At 42.5% G+C, this 24,978-nt stretch overlaps 1 protein-coding gene across 1 annotated transcript in view; it reads right to left on the bottom strand.

The window, feature by feature from the left end:
* The window catches only part of DNER (delta/notch like EGF repeat containing), a 1,176,744-nt gene that overhangs the window by 901,511 nt on the left and 250,255 nt on the right, over positions 1 to 24,978 (bottom strand). The gene's annotated exons all lie outside the window — the stretch shown is intronic.

Raw genomic sequence — 24,978 nt, 5'->3', positions numbered from 1 at the left:
ATAAAACCAAGATGTGGTAGATCCCAGCTGATGGATCAGTGAGGAGGAGTGATCAATTTTGAATCCCAGGTTATAGACTAGAGAATTTAGTAATGGTGGAGTAATCATAAGAGAAGGCCAGAAGCCATACGTCCAGATCGATTGATGATCAATTAATTAATGACCTCTGTGTTCAGACAGTGTAACCTCAATGACTAGACACTCATCCAAACTCTGTATTGTACGACTGGCATTAATCGTCTCTTCTTGTTCAACCAGAGTAGAACCTGATCGTAGTCTGAAGATCACTGCATCAAAAGAAGACATAAGTGAGTACGCAGGTATGCAGGCCTTGAAAGGCACAAGCAGAACCCTGAAGTAGCCCACAGTCAGAGCATGACATATTGAACAGAAGGGAGGAGAAGGTGCACATCGCTGCCATGTGAAAATAAGGAAAAAAGTCAAGACAGAGTTGGCTCCCCAATGCACATCATGAAGAACTCATAGGTGAGAATAGTAAAGTTAGTGGAGTGAAATGCTGCTGATCAATAAAGAATAATATGTGTAGTTTCACCACTAGTATTCAAGCTTTGCATGTGGTCATCCTGGCCATAGACTTAGTTGCCCTAGCTGGACAAAAGCCCTGACTTCAAAAGAGCTATATGATGATAAAGTCTTTAAAAGTTTAAGACACATGCAAAGTCACAACATTTTTTATCAGTGTGGCAGAAGTAGGATGTGGGGACACTAAGGACTGTCTTCATGTATTGATTCTTTTAATTTTATACTAAGGGTCTTATGATTTATGGAGTCACATGCCCTGCTTCAAACAATAAAGACAAGGTATGATGGCATTCCTTTTTTGTAGATGGAGCTTTTGATTAGGAGGAGTAAAGTGCAGTTAAATATTTCCAGCTACGGCCATACCAGGAAAAAGTCCTTTGAGTTTGGTCGGTATTTTGCATGCATGTTTCCTAAATATTCGACTGCACTTTAAAAAAATTCTGATACATTACCAATTGGCACAGGGTTATATTAGGTCCTGAAGAAAGCTGATTGACTCTTCATGGTCAGTGACACGGCTGAAACATGTCGACCTTAATGATGTCTCGGATCATTGTATCCTTATGACATTCTACTGTTTTTAATCTTGCCCTAGACCCTACTCAATAAAAATCACTGATACAGGACTTAAAGGCATTTTAACTCCCTGCATACCCACTTCTAAGAGCTCCACTTCCAAATGTGTCAAGCCCACCTATTCACATTAGGTGTCTGGGCGAGGGTCCAATGATGAAGCACGCCGCTGGTGGTTCCTTGTGGGTGAGGTGTATGTGTATATATATATATATATATATATATATATATATATATATATATATATATATATATATATATCAAAAGCACAAGTCCCCGAGAAGGGAGCCACCAACCCTGCAGGGCGGCCTCTCAACCACGGGCACGGAGACGCCCGTTACTTCACTCTCCATGAAAAACAAAACGAGAGGCCCATTGCAAGATACAGGAGACTTTAATTCAGGCTTGAGCACAGTGCTTCCTCTAATGTCCCAACTAGTTTCGGCAAAGCCTTGATCACGGGCAGGAAGTGTCACAAAAAGTGCCTCTGTGCTGGTGCGTTGCATTGGCGGAGAAGGTCTGTTGGGCAAGAAATTTGAACGGGGATGAACTTTGCCTGCGCCCCTATGATTTTATATTATTGAATTGAATGGACTGCTGGTACCCCACTTGGGTTTCATTAAGACGAACTATCAGCCCCAGAATGCAGCGTGGTAATAACTCACCTGAGTAGAATTGTGCCATGGAAATAAAGAAGGGATATACGCTGTTGTTCGTGTAACTGGCAGTCTTTCAATTGCAGAAAAGCCTTTGAGAAAGGGAGACATCCTGAAACGCGTCAGGCTCTGCTGATGCTGGGAGCGTGGGTCTCTTCCCCAATGTGGAGTTTGCTCACAGGGAGTGCTTCCTGCGTGGGCACTTGTGAAACTTTATTTGTATCGGCCAGACCCGGTCGAGGGAAGCACCGCCGCAGAAGTCAGCGGTCCCGCTGCTGGTGCGTTGCATTGGCGGAGAAGGTCTGTTGGGCAAGAAATTTGAACGGGGATGAACTTTGCCTGCGCCCCTATGATTTTATATTATTGAATTGAATGGACTGCTGGTACCCCACTTGGGTTTCATTAAGACGAACTATCAGCCCCAGAATGCAGCGTGGTAATAACTCACCTGAGTAGAATTGTGCCATGGAAATAAAGAAGGGATATACGCTGTTGTTCGTGTAACTGGCAGTCTTTCAATTGCAGAAAAGCCTTTGAGAAAGGGAGACATCCTGAAACGCGTCAGGCTCTGCTGATGCTGGGAGCGTGGGTCTCTTCCCCAATGTGGAGTTTGCTCACAGGGAGTGCTTCCTGCGTGGGCACTTGTGAAACTTTATTTGTATCGGCCAGACCCGGTCGAGGGAAGCACCGCCGCAGAAGTCAGCGGTCCCGCTGCTGGTGCGTTGCATTGGCGGAGAAGGTCTGTTGGGCAAGAAATTTGAACGGGGATGAACTTTGCCTGCGCCCCTATGATTTTATATTATTGAATTGAATGGACTGCTGGTACCCCACTTGGGTTTCATTAAGACGAACTATCAGCCCCAGAATGCAGCGTGGTAATAACTCACCTGAGTAGAATTGTGCCATGGAAATAAAGAAGGGATATACGCTGTTGTTCGTGTAACTGGCAGTCTTTCAATTGCAGAAAAGCCTTTGAGAAAGGGAGACATCCTGAAACGCGTCAGGCTCTGCTGATGCTGGGAGCGTGGGTCTCTTCCCCAATGTGGAGTTTGCTCACAGGGAGTGCTTCCTGCGTGGGCACTTGTGAAACTTTATTTGTATCGGCCAGACCCGGTCGAGGGAAGCACCGCCGCAGAAGTCAGCGGTCCCGCTGCTGGTGCGTTGCATTGGCGGAGAAGGTCTGTTGGGCAAGAAATTTGAACGGGGATGAACTTTGCCTGCGCCCCTATGATTTTATATTATTGAATTGAATGGACTGCTGGTACCCCACTTGGGTTTCATTAAGACGAACTATCAGCCCCAGAATGCAGCGTGGTAATAACTCACCTGAGTAGAATTGTGCCATGGAAATAAAGAAGGGATATACGCTGTTGTTCGTGTAACTGGCAGTCTTTCAATTGCAGAAAAGCCTTTGAGAAAGGGAGACATCCTGAAACGCGTCAGGCTCTGCTGATGCTGGGAGCGTGGGTCTCTTCCCCAATGTGGAGTTTGCTCACAGGGAGTGCTTCCTGCGTGGGCACTTGTGAAACTTTATTTGTATCGGCCAGACCCGGTCGAGGGAAGCACCGCCGCAGAAGTCAGCGGTCCCGCTGCTGGTGCGTTGCATTGGCGGAGAAGGTCTGTTGGGCAAGAAATTTGAACGGGGATGAACTTTGCCTGCGCCCCTATGATTTTATATTATTGAATTGAATGGACTGCTGGTACCCCACTTGGGTTTCATTAAGACGAACTATCAGCCCCAGAATGCAGCGTGGTAATAACTCACCTGAGTAGAATTGTGCCATGGAAATAAAGAAGGGATATACGCTGTTGTTCGTGTAACTGGCAGTCTTTCAATTGCAGAAAAGCCTTTGAGAAAGGGAGACATCCTGAAACGCGTCAGGCTCTGCTGATGCTGGGAGCGTGGGTCTCTTCCCCAATGTGGAGTTTGCTCACAGGGAGTGCTTCCTGCGTGGGCACTTGTGAAACTTTATTTGTATCGGCCAGACCCGGTCGAGGGAAGCACCGCCGCAGAAGTCAGCGGTCCCGCTGCTGGTGCGTTGCATTGGCGGAGAAGGTCTGTTGGGCAAGAAATTTGAACGGGGATGAACTTTGCCTGCGCCCCTATGATTTTATATTATTGAATTGAATGGACTGCTGGTACCCCACTTGGGTTTCATTAAGACGAACTATCAGCCCCAGAATGCAGCGTGGTAATAACTCACCTGAGTAGAATTGTGCCATGGAAATAAAGAAGGGATATACGCTGTTGTTCGTGTAACTGGCAGTCTTTCAATTGCAGAAAAGCCTTTGAGAAAGGGAGACATCCTGAAACGCGTCAGGCTCTGCTGATGCTGGGAGCGTGGGTCTCTTCCCCAATGTGGAGTTTGCTCACAGGGAGTGCTTCCTGCGTGGGCACTTGTGAAACTTTATTTGTATCGGCCAGACCCGGTCGAGGGAAGCACCGCCGCAGAAGTCAGCGGTCCCGCTGCTGGTGCGTTGCATTGGCGGAGAAGGTCTGTTGGGCAAGAAATTTGAACGGGGATGAACTTTGCCTGCGCCCCTATGATTTTATATTATTGAATTGAATGGACTGCTGGTACCCCACTTGGGTTTCATTAAGACGAACTATCAGCCCCAGAATGCAGCGTGGTAATAACTCACCTGAGTAGAATTGTGCCATGGAAATAAAGAAGGGATATACGCTGTTGTTCGTGTAACTGGCAGTCTTTCAATTGCAGAAAAGCCTTTGAGAAAGGGAGACATCCTGAAACGCGTCAGGCTCTGCTGATGCTGGGAGCGTGGGTCTCTTCCCCAATGTGGAGTTTGCTCACAGGGAGTGCTTCCTGCGTGGGCACTTGTGAAACTTTATTTGTATCGGCCAGACCCGGTCGAGGGAAGCACCGCCGCAGAAGTCAGCGGTCCCGCTGCTGGTGCGTTGCATTGGCGGAGAAGGTCTGTTGGGCAAGAAATTTGAACGGGGATGAACTTTGCCTGCGCCCCTATGATTTTATATTATTGAATTGAATGGACTGCTGGTACCCCACTTGGGTTTCATTAAGACGAACTATCAGCCCCAGAATGCAGCGTGGTAATAACTCACCTGAGTAGAATTGTGCCATGGAAATAAAGAAGGGATATACGCTGTTGTTCGTGTAACTGGCAGTCTTTCAATTGCAGAAAAGCCTTTGAGAAAGGGAGACATCCTGAAACGCGTCAGGCTCTGCTGATGCTGGGAGCGTGGGTCTCTTCCCCAATGTGGAGTTTGCTCACAGGGAGTGCTTCCTGCGTGGGCACTTGTGAAACTTTATTTGTATCGGCCAGACCCGGTCGAGGGAAGCACCGCCGCAGAAGTCAGCGGTCCCGCTGCTGGTGCGTTGCATTGGCGGAGAAGGTCTGTTGGGCAAGAAATTTGAACGGGGATGAACTTTGCCTGCGCCCCTATGATTTTATATTATTGAATTGAATGGACTGCTGGTACCCCACTTGGGTTTCATTAAGACGAACTATCAGCCCCAGAATGCAGCGTGGTAATAACTCACCTGAGTAGAATTGTGCCATGGAAATAAAGAAGGGATATACGCTGTTGTTCGTGTAACTGGCAGTCTTTCAATTGCAGAAAAGCCTTTGAGAAAGGGAGACATCCTGAAACGCGTCAGGCTCTGCTGATGCTGGGAGCGTGGGTCTCTTCCCCAATGTGGAGTTTGCTCACAGGGAGTGCTTCCTGCGTGGGCACTTGTGAAACTTTATTTGTATCGGCCAGACCCGGTCGAGGGAAGCACCGCCGCAGAAGTCAGCGGTCCCGCTGCTGGTGCGTTGCATTGGCGGAGAAGGTCTGTTGGGCAAGAAATTTGAACGGGGATGAACTTTGCCTGCGCCCCTATGATTTTATATTATTGAATTGAATGGACTGCTGGTACCCCACTTGGGTTTCATTAAGACGAACTATCAGCCCCAGAATGCAGCGTGGTAATAACTCACCTGAGTAGAATTGTGCCATGGAAATAAAGAAGGGATATACGCTGTTGTTCGTGTAACTGGCAGTCTTTCAATTGCAGAAAAGCCTTTGAGAAAGGGAGACATCCTGAAACGCGTCAGGCTCTGCTGATGCTGGGAGCGTGGGTCTCTTCCCCAATGTGGAGTTTGCTCACAGGGAGTGCTTCCTGCGTGGGCACTTGTGAAACTTTATTTGTATCGGCCAGACCCGGTCGAGGGAAGCACCGCCGCAGAAGTCAGCGGTCCCGCTGCTGGTGCGTTGCATTGGCGGAGAAGGTCTGTTGGGCAAGAAATTTGAACGGGGATGAACTTTGCCTGCGCCCCTATGATTTTATATTATTGAATTGAATGGACTGCTGGTACCCCACTTGGGTTTCATTAAGACGAACTATCAGCCCCAGAATGCAGCGTGGTAATAACTCACCTGAGTAGAATTGTGCCATGGAAATAAAGAAGGGATATACGCTGTTGTTCGTGTAACTGGCAGTCTTTCAATTGCAGAAAAGCCTTTGAGAAAGGGAGACATCCTGAAACGCGTCAGGCTCTGCTGATGCTGGGAGCGTGGGTCTCTTCCCCAATGTGGAGTTTGCTCACAGGGAGTGCTTCCTGCGTGGGCACTTGTGAAACTTTATTTGTATCGGCCAGACCCGGTCGAGGGAAGCACCGCCGCAGAAGTCAGCGGTCCCGCTGCTGGTGCGTTGCATTGGCGGAGAAGGTCTGTTGGGCAAGAAATTTGAACGGGGATGAACTTTGCCTGCGCCCCTATGATTTTATATTATTGAATTGAATGGACTGCTGGTACCCCACTTGGGTTTCATTAAGACGAACTATCAGCCCCAGAATGCAGCGTGGTAATAACTCACCTGAGTAGAATTGTGCCATGGAAATAAAGAAGGGATATACGCTGTTGTTCGTGTAACTGGCAGTCTTTCAATTGCAGAAAAGCCTTTGAGAAAGGGAGACATCCTGAAACGCGTCAGGCTCTGCTGATGCTGGGAGCGTGGGTCTCTTCCCCAATGTGGAGTTTGCTCACAGGGAGTGCTTCCTGCGTGGGCACTTGTGAAACTTTATTTGTATCGGCCAGACCCGGTCGAGGGAAGCACCGCCGCAGAAGTCAGCGGTCCCGCTGCTGGTGCGTTGCATTGGCGGAGAAGGTCTGTTGGGCAAGAAATTTGAACGGGGATGAACTTTGCCTGCGCCCCTATGATTTTATATTATTGAATTGAATGGACTGCTGGTACCCCACTTGGGTTTCATTAAGACGAACTATCAGCCCCAGAATGCAGCGTGGTAATAACTCACCTGAGTAGAATTGTGCCATGGAAATAAAGAAGGGATATACGCTGTTGTTCGTGTAACTGGCAGTCTTTCAATTGCAGAAAAGCCTTTGAGAAAGGGAGACATCCTGAAACGCGTCAGGCTCTGCTGATGCTGGGAGCGTGGGTCTCTTCCCCAATGTGGAGTTTGCTCACAGGGAGTGCTTCCTGCGTGGGCACTTGTGAAACTTTATTTGTATCGGCCAGACCCGGTCGAGGGAAGCACCGCCGCAGAAGTCAGCGGTCCCGCTGCTGGTGCGTTGCATTGGCGGAGAAGGTCTGTTGGGCAAGAAATTTGAACGGGGATGAACTTTGCCTGCGCCCCTATGATTTTATATTATTGAATTGAATGGACTGCTGGTACCCCACTTGGGTTTCATTAAGACGAACTATCAGCCCCAGAATGCAGCGTGGTAATAACTCACCTGAGTAGAATTGTGCCATGGAAATAAAGAAGGGATATACGCTGTTGTTCGTGTAACTGGCAGTCTTTCAATTGCAGAAAAGCCTTTGAGAAAGGGAGACATCCTGAAACGCGTCAGGCTCTGCTGATGCTGGGAGCGTGGGTCTCTTCCCCAATGTGGAGTTTGCTCACAGGGAGTGCTTCCTGCGTGGGCACTTGTGAAACTTTATTTGTATCGGCCAGACCCGGTCGAGGGAAGCACCGCCGCAGAAGTCAGCGGTCCCGCTGCTGGTGCGTTGCATTGGCGGAGAAGGTCTGTTGGGCAAGAAATTTGAACGGGGATGAACTTTGCCTGCGCCCCTATGATTTTATATTATTGAATTGAATGGACTGCTGGTACCCCACTTGGGTTTCATTAAGACGAACTATCAGCCCCAGAATGCAGCGTGGTAATAACTCACCTGAGTAGAATTGTGCCATGGAAATAAAGAAGGGATATACGCTGTTGTTCGTGTAACTGGCAGTCTTTCAATTGCAGAAAAGCCTTTGAGAAAGGGAGACATCCTGAAACGCGTCAGGCTCTGCTGATGCTGGGAGCGTGGGTCTCTTCCCCAATGTGGAGTTTGCTCACAGGGAGTGCTTCCTGCGTGGGCACTTGTGAAACTTTATTTATATATATATATATATATATATATATATATATATATATATATATATATATATATATATATATATATATATATATATATATATATATATATATATATCAAAAGCACAAGTCCCCGAGAAGGGAGCCACCAACCCTGCAGGGCGGCCTCTCAACCACGGGCACGGAGACGCCCGTTACTTCACTCTCCATGAAAAACAAAACGAGAGGCCCATTGCAAGATACAGGAGACTTTAATTCAGGCTTGAGCACAGTGCTTCCTCTAATGTCCCAACTAGTTTCGGCAAAGCCTTGATCACGGGCAGGAAGTGTCACAAAAAGTGCCTCTGTGCTTCCGTTTTTTAAATGCAGTTACAGGTCACATGACTGCTATTAACTACATCTCCCAGACTGCATCATTCATATAGTTCGTTGTAAATTTGGAGAAGATATATATATATATATATATATATATATATATATATATATATATATATATATATATATATATATATATATATATATATAGTTGAGAGGGCTCCCGACCAGAGTTTCTTCCTCCCAGGAACCACACAAACGACTCGCACTCCAGGGTCTGTGTTTAAATTGCGTTTATTGGCTATATATATTAATGAAATGTGGCTTTCAAGCACACCACTCCACAGAAATGGGTTTTTCAGGAGAACTGGGCGTTGCCTCTTACAAGTAAGTTTGTGGTTCCTGTTTGGGAAACTGAGGGCCTACCCGCATAAAGACTTCTGGCATTTATTAGTCCACCAGAGGCACAGGTTGCACTCCGTTATAAAGCTCCACTGTGACAATTCAAACATACTCTGACAATTTCCATATACTTATACAAATGCAGTGGGGCATATAGGATTTAAATAAGAAGCTTGGACTTACTGAGTTTTATTAAAGAGTTGTCTATCACTCTCTCTATAGGTTGCCACAGTCCACATACATCTCAAGCTCCATCAAGGCTCAATGCGGTTGATAAAGGCTTGACTTGATTTAAGATTTATAGAGCACATTGTACTCCAATGACTAATTTTCCAGGCACTAAGATGAAGTAATGTTTATGAAAAGAAGAGTTTACACTAGTTAACCTTAGCAGGAGGAGGAGGCTTCTCCATTATCTGGCTACTACGCTATGAAAGCCCTCCTCCAAGTCAAGACCGTGAAACCACTGCATAGTAGGTAGAAAAAGCATACAAGAGTGCAAGGCTCTACTATGAGAATAAAATGTGAACAGTTTCCTAAGAAAGGATGGAGCAGAATCAAAAATAGAACCATGACACAGACATGTAGCTTTAAACAAAAATTGCTTCCGAATTAGCAGCGAATGCATCGGTTGTTGATGTGAACTTGTTTCTTGAAGGTGGAAGAAGTCAACAGGCTGCATTCTGAATGCACTGCACTCTGGCCAATAAGTGGAAGGGAGAAGGAGGGTGCTACTATAGTCCAGACTGAGAACAATAGAAGCCTGCACTAAATAATTCCTAATGTAGGCATGGAGTAGGGGCAAACTTTTCCTAAACCTTCTGAGGAACAGAAAGAAAATGGATGGAAGCTTGTGAAAGTGTGTTCTAAAAGACTGGTTCAAGCCAAAAATGACTTCAAAATTAAGTGAAAATTCTGCCGCTGGTGGAGGTGCCCTAACAGCTACAAGTACACAGCCCCAAATATAACAAACACAAAAACTACATTGATTTCCTATTCCCCCCCCCCCTGGAAACACTGTTTTGCAGGATTATTGGATGCTATGAATAGCAAACTAGCCTCTGAGGCACTTATAAACAATTCCTTACAATGTGATGATTAGTGCCAGAATGGGGTCATATAAGGGGCAGAAGAATAACTATCCACAATTACGCATCTCAGCCATCAACTCAATAGCCGAAGAAATTTCACAGACTAAGTTGCGAAATGTTGTTAGAAGCCCATTTGCATTACCTGGTCATGTAGCTTAAAAAGCATGGCACGAAATGGAGGGGTCAGAAGTTAGCATTAGCCGTCTTTGGTAATAAGCCACTTAAGCTTTCCTGCTAACACCTTTTTATGCATCACTGCAAATTATGGTGTGCTGTACATCATGGTCAAATCAAACAACCAATAATTCCATTTACACATATAGTAGGCCCTATATTTCCATTGTAGCCTGTTGGTTATTGTGTATGAATATCTAGTTCAATCTGTGTTGTGTCCTTTGATTAGTTGCTTTCTTGCGGTGTTAAACTGGTAAGGTGGTTTTACTGTTATGGGGTTGATGGCAGTATTAACTAGAAACAATTTATAAGTAAGAGATGCAACACAATCCGTTTATTCAAAAGCAATTGTTAATATTGTTTGGATGGAGTGATTGAGAGATTAGATGTAGTGAGGAGAACCAAATCGGGTGATTGGACACCATTATTGTTTTAGTTGCATACTGTAGTGTTAGGCATGTGGAATGTCTCTTTCTGGTGCTGGCCAGTAATAGTTATCTTGCAGGGTGGATGGGCAGGTGTTTGTCATCCGTACGCTTGTGCAGGTTGAAAGGCTAGTTGTATTACTTGGTCATGTCTGATTGTTGCCATATTAGGCATTGGAAAGAAATTGGTGGGTGCTACAGTCTCTGGAGCAGTTGTCACATTCGAATAATGTTATATGCCAAAACACAGGGCAAAATTATGTGTCGGCATTCTGGTGGTTTGATATACAGTATAGCACTTCTTTGCCAAATTGTATTAGTCCGCTGTACAACCTAACAATAGTTCAATATTACGTCATAATATGTATACAAGGAAGCATCGTCATAAAACAGCAGTCTTAACGTAATAGGGAGGGGGATTGGGGGAACTGGGAGAGGTAAAAGAAGCAACAGGGCATCTAAAGCTTCAGTGTAGTGTTTAGTTGTACATAGGGGAGGGGGATAACTGATAGTATGAAGGAGATGGCAGTTCAATTAAGTAGTGTCAGGATAATTATTTTTTAATAAGAAAGTATTGAGAAGCTTTCTGAAGGAGAGTAGGTCGGGCCATTCAAGATTCCCTTGTAAGGTCTCCGTGGATGTCCTACTGTAATGTGTTCCTTCATGTATCCTTTATTTATTTCACCTATACAGATGTACTTTCATGATTGTAACTTTTCCATTTCCATCACTGTCTTTTGTCATATTCATTCCACAGCGTGCACCTTGAAGGAATGTTTTCCTTCAAAGGTGCCTCGCTCGTGGTTCATGTTTGTCAAAGGACTTCAACTGCTGAATCGAGCATTCAGCAGTTGGACAGCCTACTGAACAGATGTGCTCCAGTGATTATGCTTTTATCCTCGGAAGAATAAATCTTAATATTACTTTCAAGACTTCCTGCTTCGACTACTTTAATTTATTGTCTTCACGAAGAAAGGTTCTTCACACCCACGCAGATCTTTCTAGTATATTCCTGCCTGGATTCCAACTTAAGGAAGGAGAAGTTAAATTGATCTTTTAATTCATGAAGCAAACAGGCCAACAGAGTCACATAAAAGTGTAGGGAAAAGGGAAGTTATCTGCAGATTTCAGTTCAGCACCATGTTGGGTGTGGAAATCAATAGTTATACAATATATTGTCTCCTAATATCAGGCAAGGGGGTACATGTCACAGAGTTCCCCTTCAATTTGCTCTATCACAAATGCATTGTCAAATGCTAAAGTGGTATTTATTTTTCCAGGTGTAGGAGCAATTGTGGATTCTTTAGATTTACATTTAACAACACAAATACATTTGTTATTGAAAACTTAAAATCAGAGTGGATTGCTCAATAGCAATTTGTTTTTTTGCAGTATACGGATACCTATTACAAACACTAGCCAAATTTGTATTTTTTTCTCCGATAAAGGGTTATTGCAAAATAAAAACGTTAACTAAACATTAAGTCAACAGGAAAAATTAGTCTTTTCATATACAGATTACTATCCTATTGATGTCCAATTTGTTTAACATTTTTGCCACCACTAGTCTTAGATTCTTTTTTAGCCTCAACGTTGTTGGTAGAAAGCTGATGATCAGTCGTCCAAATAGTGGCTCCCAATGTCCATTTGATACTACATAGAAGCCAGCAGAACACTTATGGATCTTTAATCAGGCTATATGTCACTGTAATAAGTTCCAGAATCTAATAAAGCTCTCCGTCTCGCACTCTATACAGTCAACATCATACTTTTGTGTACTTTTAAGGTAGAGCTTTCGATGTTCTGGCTGTTCCATATAATGGTCACCCAATGGATGTTTGTTATTTAATAAGATTTCTATAAAATTCTTGTGTTATGTTTTAAAACTGACGACTAGACAATGCGCAGAGTGTATTTTCAACCACCCAACCCCTCTTTCTCAGCCTGATCCACTACAAATTTGTTATCTAACACTAGTAAGGTTGGTTTGGTTAGAAGTTACTCAGATCAAATAACGAAAGCACAATATTAGCTTTGCTTTTACCCATACAATTTAAACAACCTTTTAATATTTTGATCTCAAGCTTAGAGGCCCAACTTTATAGTGTAATATACTCCTCAAATTTCTTTAAGAGTAGGTACACTACTGCATAACATATGTTGTAAAGCCATTCTGCGCCCTAGGCACGCCAACTTTTTGCCTACTGGTACTGGTGTTAACTGACTGACTGGCCCTGGGCTCTGCCTAACCAGGGCCAGTGCTATGCTAAAAACACACTTAGAATACAGTGAAAACACCTACATACACTAGGGTACACTACGGGTTAGGGTACCCTATGATTGGCATGACCTCCCCTACAAGGCCCTAGTACATAGTAGGGCAGGGGGGTTGAAACTACCTTTAAGTCGCTAGTATATAATAGGGCATGGCAGTTTAAAGACCAGCAGCCTTTCTGTACTTGCATGTGCGCACTGCTGAAGCCTGAGGTCAGTTTAAAAACAACCCTTTGTTACAGGACTACTTTTAAAGTGCAAATTGTGCCCACTCTCGACGTTGGTGTTTGGGGCACTTAAAAATTAATAAACTACATTTGGGCATATTGGGTACGCACAGGGTCTCCCCTAGGTGTCCCAGGGTTGGGGGGGGGGGGGCAGGGGGGGGGGGGTCAGGTACTTCTATGGATCCTTACAAAATTATTTGTATATGCCCTGGAGTTAGTGAAAATGCACTCATCACTTTCCACATTGTAGTAAAGTGCTTCCCAAAATTGACTTTTGTGCTAGGAGTACTGTAGAGTGAGGATCTGCAATATTTTGACATATTCAGAACCCCTTAAGTCTACCCTAGGTGTTCCAGGGGGGGAGGGAGGTCCTGTAGATGTAGGCAGGGTCTTTATAAAACATGTTTTATAAGCCCTGGTGTTGGAGAAATTGCCCCGTTCATTTTTTCCATTGCATATCCCCAGCCCCATAGGTTAATATACAAAGAAGTTATTAATTAATAACTACAGAGAGGAAAGCGAATAAAAAAATCATTCACGGGCTCAGTAAAATGATATTGATAACTTCAACAATATGCTATTGTTGAATTTATCCTAAAATGTACAGTTAGGAAGTTTTAAGACGTTGTCTGTAAGCCAAAATTCAGCCCTCTAATGCTCTGATCTGATTGGCCAGAGATAAGTGGATTAGCCTGGCTGCTTTGATAAGGTGACATGTAGCCCAGGGAGCCATACTGGGTTTGCTACATACGAATGCAACGGCAGGAGGTGTCGTAAAACATCTTCTTCAAAGAGAGGAGGGGCCAGACAGTGTAAGTCAGGTCCAGTTACAGCCCTACCCACTTAACCCAGCCAGATGGCACGCTTAAGGCAAGAATTTCCAGATGCAAAAGGGAGGGAGCATATTTAGCTGAGCCATCATGTAGGCTGGTTTAGTTAGCTCTTTTCTCTCAGTTGGAAATTCAGCCATTATGAATTTGGGAGAAATTGTCATCTTTGGGAGAATATAGTGCCACACTGTGTGGAGGATGAAGTCATACCCTGGGGTGTTGCCCTCCACCTCATTGAACAGGAGTGCCCTCCCGCTTGACACAGAGAACTTGGAACAAGTGTCTGAAAGGGGCAGAGCCGCTCAGATCTGCTGCTTCAAAATAAAGGAAGAAGGGTTCATGCTAAATTTGGCTTGCACCAAGAAGGTCCTGCACGCTGAAGACTGCAGCACAGCCTGACCTACAGCCCTGTGGACTAACTAGCTTCAAAAGGACTAAAGAGTGGACTCTCTGCAAGCTAGAGGTTACCAGAGCTCATCTGAAACATCACCACCAAGAATCCTCAACCTGGAGTACTACCAGTGGATTTGTAAGGGTTTTGACCAACTGAATTGTGGGAACTGAAGTCCAAAACTTTCAAGGACCATCTTGGCGCTTCCAAACCCTTGAAGTAAGTTTTGGACACTTTGGGGGCCTCTGAGGAACTTCAGGAAGGAGTTCCAAACAGAAGTTTGGATAACTTTGGAAAAAAAGCTCCATAAGTGGACAGACTGGACATGGCCAGCCAAGCCCGCAATCCTCAACTGCGAGCCGCCATGGTTCCACCTGCTGAAATGCTCCAGAGGTCCGACGTCCAGAGTTTGGCAGGGAGTAAGCTGAAACCCAAGCTGGTAAACCTTCACCGAAGCCAACCTGGTGAAGAGCAGCGAGGGACCCCTGAAGAAATAGCTCTTTATATGGTTTTAAGTCTGAACATAGGAGAGGTGACCGGGACCAGCCACTAGTCAAGCCACCCAACTTCAATCGCGAGCAGGTCTGGACCCCCGGTTAGTCCCACTGAGTTCTACACGTGTGACCGGGAGCTCAATGCAAGTCAGACTGGCTGGGAGCTTTGAGGGATCCCGGGAAGAAAAGCTCCAGAAAAGTTTCTGAGCTAAAGGTAAAAACTTTGACTGAGCCCTACCGCGAGGAGTAGCCATGCAGGGCACCATCGCCGTCAGCCTGAAAATTTGACTTTGTCCCGGCCTAGCCTGACAGATGTCCCAATAGGCACTATAGGTTTCCATGTGCTATATAGTGCTGAATCTTTCAAAATTCATATCTCCGGTTCCCTACCTTGGATTTTTTCATTTTGGTGTCATTTTAAAGTTGAAAATATTTCCCATTTTTATAAATTGATGTTGGATCTTAGCTATTTACTGAGTTGGTGTTTTTAAATGCTTTACATACCTGTCAAGCTACCAAGGGTTGAGCATGGGAATAATTTTCTAAGACATATGCTGAGATGTAGACTATGTTAGTGGCCTTATTGCAGGATATACATTTGCCACTACGATGAGTCCACTTTCTAACAACATTGTTCTGTTGTCCTCTTGCCCTTGATTAAAGTTTATCAAATTATGGGAACTGCTGGAGATATCTCAAAAAAGTATGATTGTATATTACACAACATTTGCACCCTGGTGAATAATCAAATGAATTAATTTAACAATGTCCACTGGCATCAGTCCAAGTAATCCTTTTTAATGATGACTCAAAGCGACCGACATATGGCAAACCCTCGAAGAAGGTGGAGGATCATATAATTTTTTTATGGCTCCATTAAAATTAATTAATTAATGGCAACAAGACATCAAACAGGATAGTTTACCAGAAGAGTAACACCTGTAAAAAGAATCACATTAAAAAAAGAGAAACCCTAGGTTTCCCTGAGAATAACACTCTGAAATGCCACAGCCAGCTCTTACCAAATACATCCGATGAAAGATACACTTATACACCAAATAGTCATTTTATGTATTTGTATGACTGAAACGTCGTCTGTTACAATCTAGTAATTAAAAAAAAGTTTGTGCCACATTCGGAATGCTTACATTTTTTTTTACATAATTACCCTTAGTCTAAACCTTATAGACCGTTTTAGCTTGCCATGTAGTCAATCACTTGTGTAGCAATTTAAAAGAATAATTTTACAGTGATCGTTTAATGCATCTAATTTCTGTTGTACTCTTTAGCCTCTTTAGATAGTTTATATTATAGATGCAAATATTTTCTCATGAAAGAAGAAAGAAATATTAAGGTGGCTTTCTATGGGGAATGAAACTTCGAAATACATTTAGACTATATTCAGTGACTATGCAGCAGCTAGGGGGTGAACCTGGAACTGCATTTTCTCCACATAAGTGTGAAGAAAGTGCCTGAATATATAAGGGTGGAGACAAAAGGAGTTAGGTCCTTGACGGGACTGAGGGAGGGGGCTGGACCATTTGAACTGTCAGAAACAAAGAAGATGCCCAAACCCTCTTCTCTTAATATGAAGCTTATTCAGTAGAGACCAAGTACAACTTCATGAAACCTGGTAAGGTACTTTTATTTATACCTATTACTCTTGTTTTTAATTATTTTTTTGTTTTTTGGCAGAAATAGATACACATTTACACACTATTTTACAATGATACAGTTTTGGCAAGAGAAAAACAAATCGAAACGATATCACAATAACACAGAACAATACACATTACAAAAAAACATTTCATCAATTTTTTTTAAATACATTCATAATTATAGACAAAACAAAGCAAAGTGCAAACAAGAGCGGGAACAAAATATAATGTATCTCAATTAATCACTCAATGATATAACTGGCTCTTGTGGATGTGCTGACACGTTTCAGGTTCGAATAGCAGGTTTTCGAACCCTCATCAGGGCTTTGTTATTTGTCTGTGTGGGACACAAAAATAATAGTTTTGTTGGAAATCTGATTGCCTCAATTAATACCATCTCTTATTCGAGAAAATGATGGAGAAAATACCTGTGTCTTTCAGGCAGAGCGTATTTTAGTACATGAACCTGGGGACGATGCTTCAAGCTTCAAATCTAAAATGGATGAAGCATGGATTGTGTCAAAGATCTTAACTCAGTTTACTAGAAGAATGTAAAGTATTTTCCCTTAGTTCCACCTACCTCACTATGCACCGTCCGGCGCCTCGTGAAGGGAGGAGGTTGTGATCACTAAGTAAATGAAACTAATCAGAAAGAAAATACAATTGTTGTGCGGCAGTTTAGATATTGTACCAACATTATCTATCATCGTTACATGAGCCCCGTACCTTGTGTCTTTATCGAGAATCAAAATCAATTCCGATCTCTTACTGGCACTACGTTTTAGTGGGAGGACCCGTTTAAAAGAATGAAGCCTTAATCAAAACTCGGAAGACCGAGAAAGACCAGCGCGTGTCTGTTGGTGTAAACACCAAGTCGTGTACTGGGCTGGAACGTACCTGTAACCCCAACTGGATTCAGGTGTAAGTTTTGTGCAGCCCACGGGGTGTCCGTGTATTCTTTTTGGTTTGTTGCACACTAAAAATTAAAATAGAGGCCAGTGTGGGACGGAGAATTATCTGTGCAGTCAATATTGTGTCACTAGCAAGTTGACACAAAAACCAGCGTACTAACCTGAATGTGCACGCGTTCAAGGTTCACTAGCTGTCTTCACCGGGAGGCTCTCACTCGCGCGATTAGCAAAATGCGGTCGCCATTTTACTCATTATAAAGGTCACAACTTCCTTATCTATGGGCATTGTGGGACATGTAGTCCCAAATTGTTATTGCCCGGGGAAAAGAAGGATTGATTCGAAAAAGAGGAGACTTCGTTTCACTATCTCCCCTCAAATGAATGAATTAACGAGCACCTTTATTAATATAGGAAAAGACACAAGGATTGAAGGGGCATCTTACATGTTGCATTTCCTGTTACCATTGCAAATGATTAGACCATCAAAGCCTTGATAGTTCAGACATGCTATTAAGGCCTGTCAATGTACTATTAAATTTCAAGATTAAGTAAGCTTCCTTTTGAAGCAACACCCTGTCGACCTCCGCTGGGCGCTGTGCTGTACTTATTGTGAAGAGCACTGTCCATTTAAAATCGTGCTCAGAGTGAGATTTATCTATGAAGTGCTCAACCATGGGAGCAGTTTGGACCTTCTTTTTAATCCGGGACCTATGTTGACTGATCCGTAGGTTCACTTGCTGATTTGTTTTGCCAATATAGATTTTTTGGCACGGGCATGTTATTGCGTATACGACATTCTTGGTCTTACAGTTAGAAAAACCTGAGTGTTTCCACTTGAACCCCTGATGTTCAAATTATTTTCCCTCAATTGTGCTGGAACACGCAACACAATAGCATGTCTGAACTATCAAGGCTTTGATAGTCTAATCATTTGCAATGGTAACAGGAAATGCAACATGCAAGATGCCCCTTCAATCCTTGTGTCTTTTCCTATATTAATAAAGGTGCTCATTAATTCATTCATTTGAGGTGAGATAGCGAGACGAAGTCTCCTCCTTTTCGAATCAATCCTTCTTTTCCCCGGGCAATAACAATTTGGGACTACATGTCCCACAATGCCCATAGATAAGAAAGTTGTGACCTTTATAATGAGTAAGATGGCGACCGCATTTTGCTAATCGCGCGAGTGAGAGCCTCCCGGTGAAGACAGCTAGTGAACCTTGAACGCGTGCACATTCAGGTTAGTACGCTGTTTTTTGTGTCAACTTGCTAGTGACACAATAGTGACTGCACACATAATTCTCCGTCCCTCACTGGCCTCTATTTTAGTTTCTAGTGTGCAACAAACCAAAAAGAATACACAGACACCCCGTGGGCTGCACAAAACTTACACCTGAATCCAGTTGGGGTTACAGGTACGTTCCAGCCCAGTACACGACTTGGTGTTTACACTAACAGACACACGCTGGTCTTTCTCGGTCTTCCGAGCTTTGATTAAGGCTTCATTCTTTTAAACAGGTCCTCCCACTAAAACGTAGTGCCAGTAAGAGATCGGAATTGATTTTGATTCTGGATAAAGACACAAGGTACAGGGCTCATGTAACGATGATAGATAATGTTGGTACAATATCTAAACGGCCGCACAACAATTGTATTTTCTTTCTGATTAGGTTCATTTACTTAGTGATCACAACCTCCTCCCTTCACGAGGCGCCGGACAGTGCATAGTGAGGTAGGTGGAACTAAGGAATGTTACCTAAAGTACTTTACATTCTTCTAGTAAACTGAGTTAAGATCTTTGACACAATCCATGCTTCATCCATTTTAGATTTGAAGCATCGTCCCCCAGGTTCATGTACTAAAATATGCTCTGCTTGAAAGACACAAGTATTTTCTCCATCATTTTCTTGAATAAGAGATGGTATTAATTGAGGCAATCAGATTTCCAAAAAAAACTTTATTATTTTTGTGTCCCACACAGACGAATAACAAAGCCCTGATGAGGGTTCGAAAACTTGCTATTCAAACCTGAAACGCGTCAGCACATCCACAAGAGCCAGTTATATCATTGAGTGATTAATTGAGATACATTATATTTTGTTCCCGCTCTTGTTTGCACTTTGCTTTCTTTTGTCTATAAGTATGAATTCATTTAAAAAAAATTGATGAAATGTTTTTTTGTAATGTGTATTGTTCTGTGTTATTGTGATATTGTTTCGATTTGTTTTTCTCTTGCCAAAACTGTATAATTGTAAAATAGTGTGTAAATGTGTATCTATTTCTGCCAAAAAACAACAAACAATGTTTTTAATAATTAAAAACAAGAGTAATAGGTATAAATAAAAGTTCCTTACCAGGTTTCATAAAGTTGTACTTGGTCTCTATTGAATAAGCTTCATATTAAGAGAAGAGGGTTTGGGCATCTTCTTTGTTTCTGAATATATAAGGGGGCACATTTCCAAAGCTGGATTGACATACAGTTGAGTGGATGTTCCTAGCTTGCGTTCACCATTTATTATCTTTTGCAAGAAGTGTTACCATAAGGGCATAACTTTATACCAGTGTGCTCCTGGTAGTAGCAATTGTGATTTGCATTGGGTTGGTCAGCACCAAGTTCTGGGTCTTTCTAGTTTGGATACATGCTTTCGTCAGACCCTCATTGCTACATCTGATGTGGACTTACATTAACCTAGTGATTCATAATGGTTAAAGTGTATTTTAAAGCTCCCACATTTTATAATGGATATGTACACCCAATTATTTTTACTCTGGGGTCTCATTAGATAGACATCAAAAAAGAAAACCTTCATAAACAATCGGTAAAGTATATGAATTAAGCAACATAATGAAACTGTAAGAGTTAATGTCAACAATACCCTTATTGTGCTCACCTCCTCTGACAGATTGCTAAACGTAATGGGGACTCCTGTGAGAAGTTAAATGGTTCACTATGAGTATTTTACCTTTTAACCTTATCCGTGCGGTGCAGATTTACCCCCGGTGCTGGGCCCCAATGTAAATGGGTGTGGTCATGACGGACCAGTTCCGTCATGAGCACAGCTCGACCGATGCTCATGACGGAACCGTTCCGTCATTAGCATCGAAAGGGTTAAGAGTCCACTACATTCTGAGCAATAAGGTCATTTATTTTTCCTCTAATCCGTTCAGCTGGAAAGCGATATTCAAAAAACGTATCACTAACTCAGAGTCCATGATCTGCATAAAGACAAAAGAGCAGACCAGAAGCAGCTACCATTAGCACAGAAATAATAATCTATGCAATACCCACTCATATTTTTAGGAGAGTCAGCTACAATTAGAACCTTAAGCGTATCAAAGAAGTTTCATAGAGGAGACAGAATATCTTAAGCCTCCACACCAGAACCAAAAGTGGAGTAACCAGGTCACTAAATTTCTACGATTATCGTACAGTATTTCAATTAGGAGTATTTACTCATTTGTGTGGCATGAATAGCCTGTCAAACTGTGCCACACTGGTGCTCTGTTACTTAAGGTTCAGCACTGTAAGATGTGTTGGAGGAGTGTGTTTCACCGTAGTGATCACATCTAGGATTCTAAATTACAGAATACCACAAACGTCTCTTTTATCTCTGCATCGAACGATGAAATGCAATAGGAGTAAAACACATGAACTATGCATATCTTAACAGAGGGACCCAATGTGCTTAAGCCTTCCATGGAGCACACTCCCATTTAAAGGTTCAAGTCTGATAGCAAGCAGTTATTGGATGGTATTCTGGGAGGCTAGGAGTCCTAATGATTGACGATTATGGCAACATAGTCCACTGTGGTGAGAGATGGCAGCTGAAGAGGGTGAAAGGCTGAAACAGTGGAACAGTCTCAAACTGTATGCCCCATCAAATAACGCTTTGGGTTACATTAACAAATCTGCAGTTTCTAGGGTGTGAGGAAGCCTTCTTGCCCGCATGGCCTTTCTCCACATGGGTGAAATTTGCAAAGTGTCCTTTATTTACCATGTCTGATTAAGAAAAGGGAAATTAGAAAGTTCTTACAATGTGTGATAACGTTGGTGTCTTGGAAGCAAATTATGTACCACACACTGGACATGGGAAACAGGCAGACCAAGGGTTTCCAGATGAAGAGGTTGAAATGGAGGATGACCCACTGCCATTCTAGCCAAGTCTTTTATAATCACCCTTCAGATTTCTGAATCTTCAGCACACCTCCAGAAGAACATAGAACTATCACATCACAAAGTTTTTCCCATTCCTCGATGCACACTAAAAGAGACTGCCCCTGGGTACAGGGCTATATTAAACCTCATCTGCCCAGTGTGACTGTCTACAGGTACAGTTGGTCATCAGAAAAAAGTTGTTTCTCCAACCAATGGTGTCAGAGTCCACTTCAGGAAGATTTGATCCAGTAGGATTTAGGTGACGGCATTTGACATGCAGAGACAGTCATTGCGGGCTACTCTTTTTCACAGCCCAGGGGTTACCTTAAAGAGGGTTAATTTAGATCAGGACCTTTCCTTCAGGTAGATGTCTCTCCCACACAGGAAACTACTGCAGTGGGCAAAAAGGCTTCTCTGTGAAAGATAACCAGAGCTGCACTGGAACATATGCAGTTCTTCGCCAATGCATAGTCTGGCAACAAGGTTCAACTTGGTCTAGCCTTCGCCAAGAAGAAGTGAACATCCAGTGCAGGGCAGCTTATTCAGTAATAAATTAGATTGGTGAAAGTTGGCTTCCTCAAGCCCTTTCTGGCTGTGATGGTTGTGGATACAACACTCAAACGGTAAGCGTTCACTTGTGATCAAAATGGTCACTCAGAGGGACACTACCTTACACCAATAATTCGACTGCCCAAAGGACACTATATGTATAACACTGCTGAACTTCAAGATATTGAACATATGCTAGAACTGCTCTTATTGGGAATTCCTGCAAATGTGGTTGCGTATTGAATTATCAGACGCACAATACATTGCTATGGAATTTGCTGCAGATGGCTTGCATAAACTGTTGGACTGTCAGAAGTAGAACTATTAATAGTTTTGGACACCGCACTGGGTGTTGTACAAATGACTGCACATTGGTGTTGTTAACACATACATACTTCGGAATTTCATTGGGAATAATCCATGCTTGTCCAAGTCTGAAAACTGAATAATATACTGAATCACTTACCTCAAGGGTATTGCACATATACACTCACAGGAATACATTCCACCAACTCAACTGTTAGGTTCAACAGGTAAAAAAGATCTGGTGTAAGGAAACCTGTTTTTTTTTGTTTAGTTTTTTACGAAAGACATACCATGGTTTATTATATATGCTCTGTTTTATGTACATTTTCACATTCCAAAAAGCTATGTTCAGCTATCATTCAATTTTTTTTCACAGATGAAACCGTTTTTGTTATGCGTCTTAATCCATTCTCCATTGGAGCTACTTCCATCTTCATAATGCTCGAGCCGGTTTATTTTTTATTGATGAAAAGCCACTTACTTAAACGTAATGGGGAGACAGGATATAAAGAGTTATCAGTGAAAGAGGCCAGACACGAAAGCACTTTGATACAATTTAGTGTAACTTTACATTTATACATGCTTTGCCAGAACAAAAACAGCGGGCTGCTTCAGCGAATAAGGAATTAGACACCCATGAGCTACATTCCTATTAGAACATATTTCAGTTATACACATTTTTCCAGGTCTGCTAACTGATCTTGCTCAATTCTTTGACAGGGACAGAACTTGTAAAAATAGTAATGCATAGCGGTCCAGAGAACCAGGACTAATTAACAAATGCTAAAAAGAGGAGATTCATCTCAGTCGAATTACCCTATGGCATGTGTGACATATACATGATGCTTGCTTTTCCTTTTCGTTAACTACAATATTCATGCCGAGAAAATGGTATGCTTACAAATGGGAAAATAAATCTACTCTTCCCAGAATGCGACATGCTGTTGGCTAAAGAGGCAGGCCTTGTTCCATGTACCTACACAGGTAGATTGTGAAAGCTCCACTTTAGAAAGGAAAAACGGCCACAAAATAGAAAATACGAGTTAACTTTTTATGGTTTCTCCTCCTCTCGTAAGATGCAGGTTATGTTGGTATAATGGATTATGCACTTACAAAAAGGTACTAATGATTTCATTATCGCATACAAATGAAGGCTACCTTAAATAAACACACAATCTGTTGGGGGCATTCAGACACTCGTTGGTCATTTGTAAATAAATCATACAACGGTTTCACGCAATTCTCGTTGAAAATAATAGTACTTTTATACATCAAACAAAAAAAATTATCTTCTCCTGCTAACAAGTCCCAACTATGTGTGCTGAAACTCGAGGATTTTTTTAATATAATTACAGAACAATTACCGGGTTCTGTTTCTAATTAAGAAGCTGTGAAGAAACGCTCAGATGCCGCTATCGGTGAGCTTAAAAAGAAGGTGTGTAACTTTAAGATCGCTGTGGTTGAAGCATGGCTGCCTGTGAGGAAGACATGGCTCGCAAATATTGGAAACTCGTACCAGAACATAGGTATGAGCACCCCACCACTCAATTTTCAGAGAGATGCAAGACGGATTATGTGATGAAGAGTAATATCTCATCTGCCTTCGCTGTGAATCCTCCCAATTTTCATATCTCCATTAAGCACATTTTAATAGATGTTCTATAGAAGTATAAAAACAAATGACTTTGCAGACTTCTAATTTATTATGCAACACAGCTACACCACGAATTCATTGTCACCTCTACTTCAAAAGGAGCAGAAACACAATATTGTTTTCAAAGCACTGTCCTTTAGACAAGGAATTTGATTACACCTTTTGGGGATTAACAAAAAGGGTGGGTTACTTAAAAAGACTTTACATTTTATTTTTCATTAAGGCAATTAAAATGCTTAATTGCATAAATAGTCAGATTTCAGTAATTAACTCCAGAAACAGGACAGAATGTTATTTTTTATAATGCCTTAATGGAATAATTGAGACAAAATTAATCCGAGTTAATAGACCCACATCTTACATTGAACTTGAAAGCACCGCTTTGTAAATCAATCAAGAATTGAAAGCCTGACGCATGTAAAGAGGAATAGGTAAACAGGGCATCTGCTGTCCAATTCGAAAATAGTCTGTGCATTTTGGCCTCTGATTCCATGTAGATTGTAGCCAAGAAGAAATGTATCTTCGCAGAGAAATAAGTTGTCTGCTTGACAAGGATATGGGTTGTTATGGTTATAAGCAGAGGGCGTAATAAAACACAACACAGGCCACGGGCAACAACGATGTGTTGGGTGGCTGCATGTAGGTATTTGGGGTGACCACACCCCTGCATGGAAAGTTAAACACAACCCTCTCCCGTCCATTTGACAAGGTATGTTAATATTTTAAAAGTACTCAGGCCATTGAGCAAGGCCAAGGTACTTCAATGACCCCTTCATCGGGAAATATCCAATAATGTCAATATCAAATATGCTCTGAAAATTTCTTTTTCAGAAACTTAATGAAGCTTAGTCCTAAATATGGAAACAGTGAAAGAACGATAACAAATGAAGCAAAATAAAATGAAAGAACAATGTTTGCACTTAAAGGGGATTTAAATGCAAACAGTCATGGGGCATTTATTCTGCTGGCACGTACACAAAGATCTCCCAACATAAAACAGGTGTGT

The sequence above is a fragment of the Lissotriton vulgaris genome, chromosome 11 (genome assembly GCF_964263255.1).
Source record: "Lissotriton vulgaris chromosome 11, aLisVul1.2, whole genome shotgun sequence".
Lineage (NCBI taxonomy): Eukaryota > Metazoa > Chordata > Amphibia > Caudata > Salamandridae > Lissotriton > Lissotriton vulgaris.
This window is presented reverse-complemented; position numbering and strand designations above follow the sequence as displayed.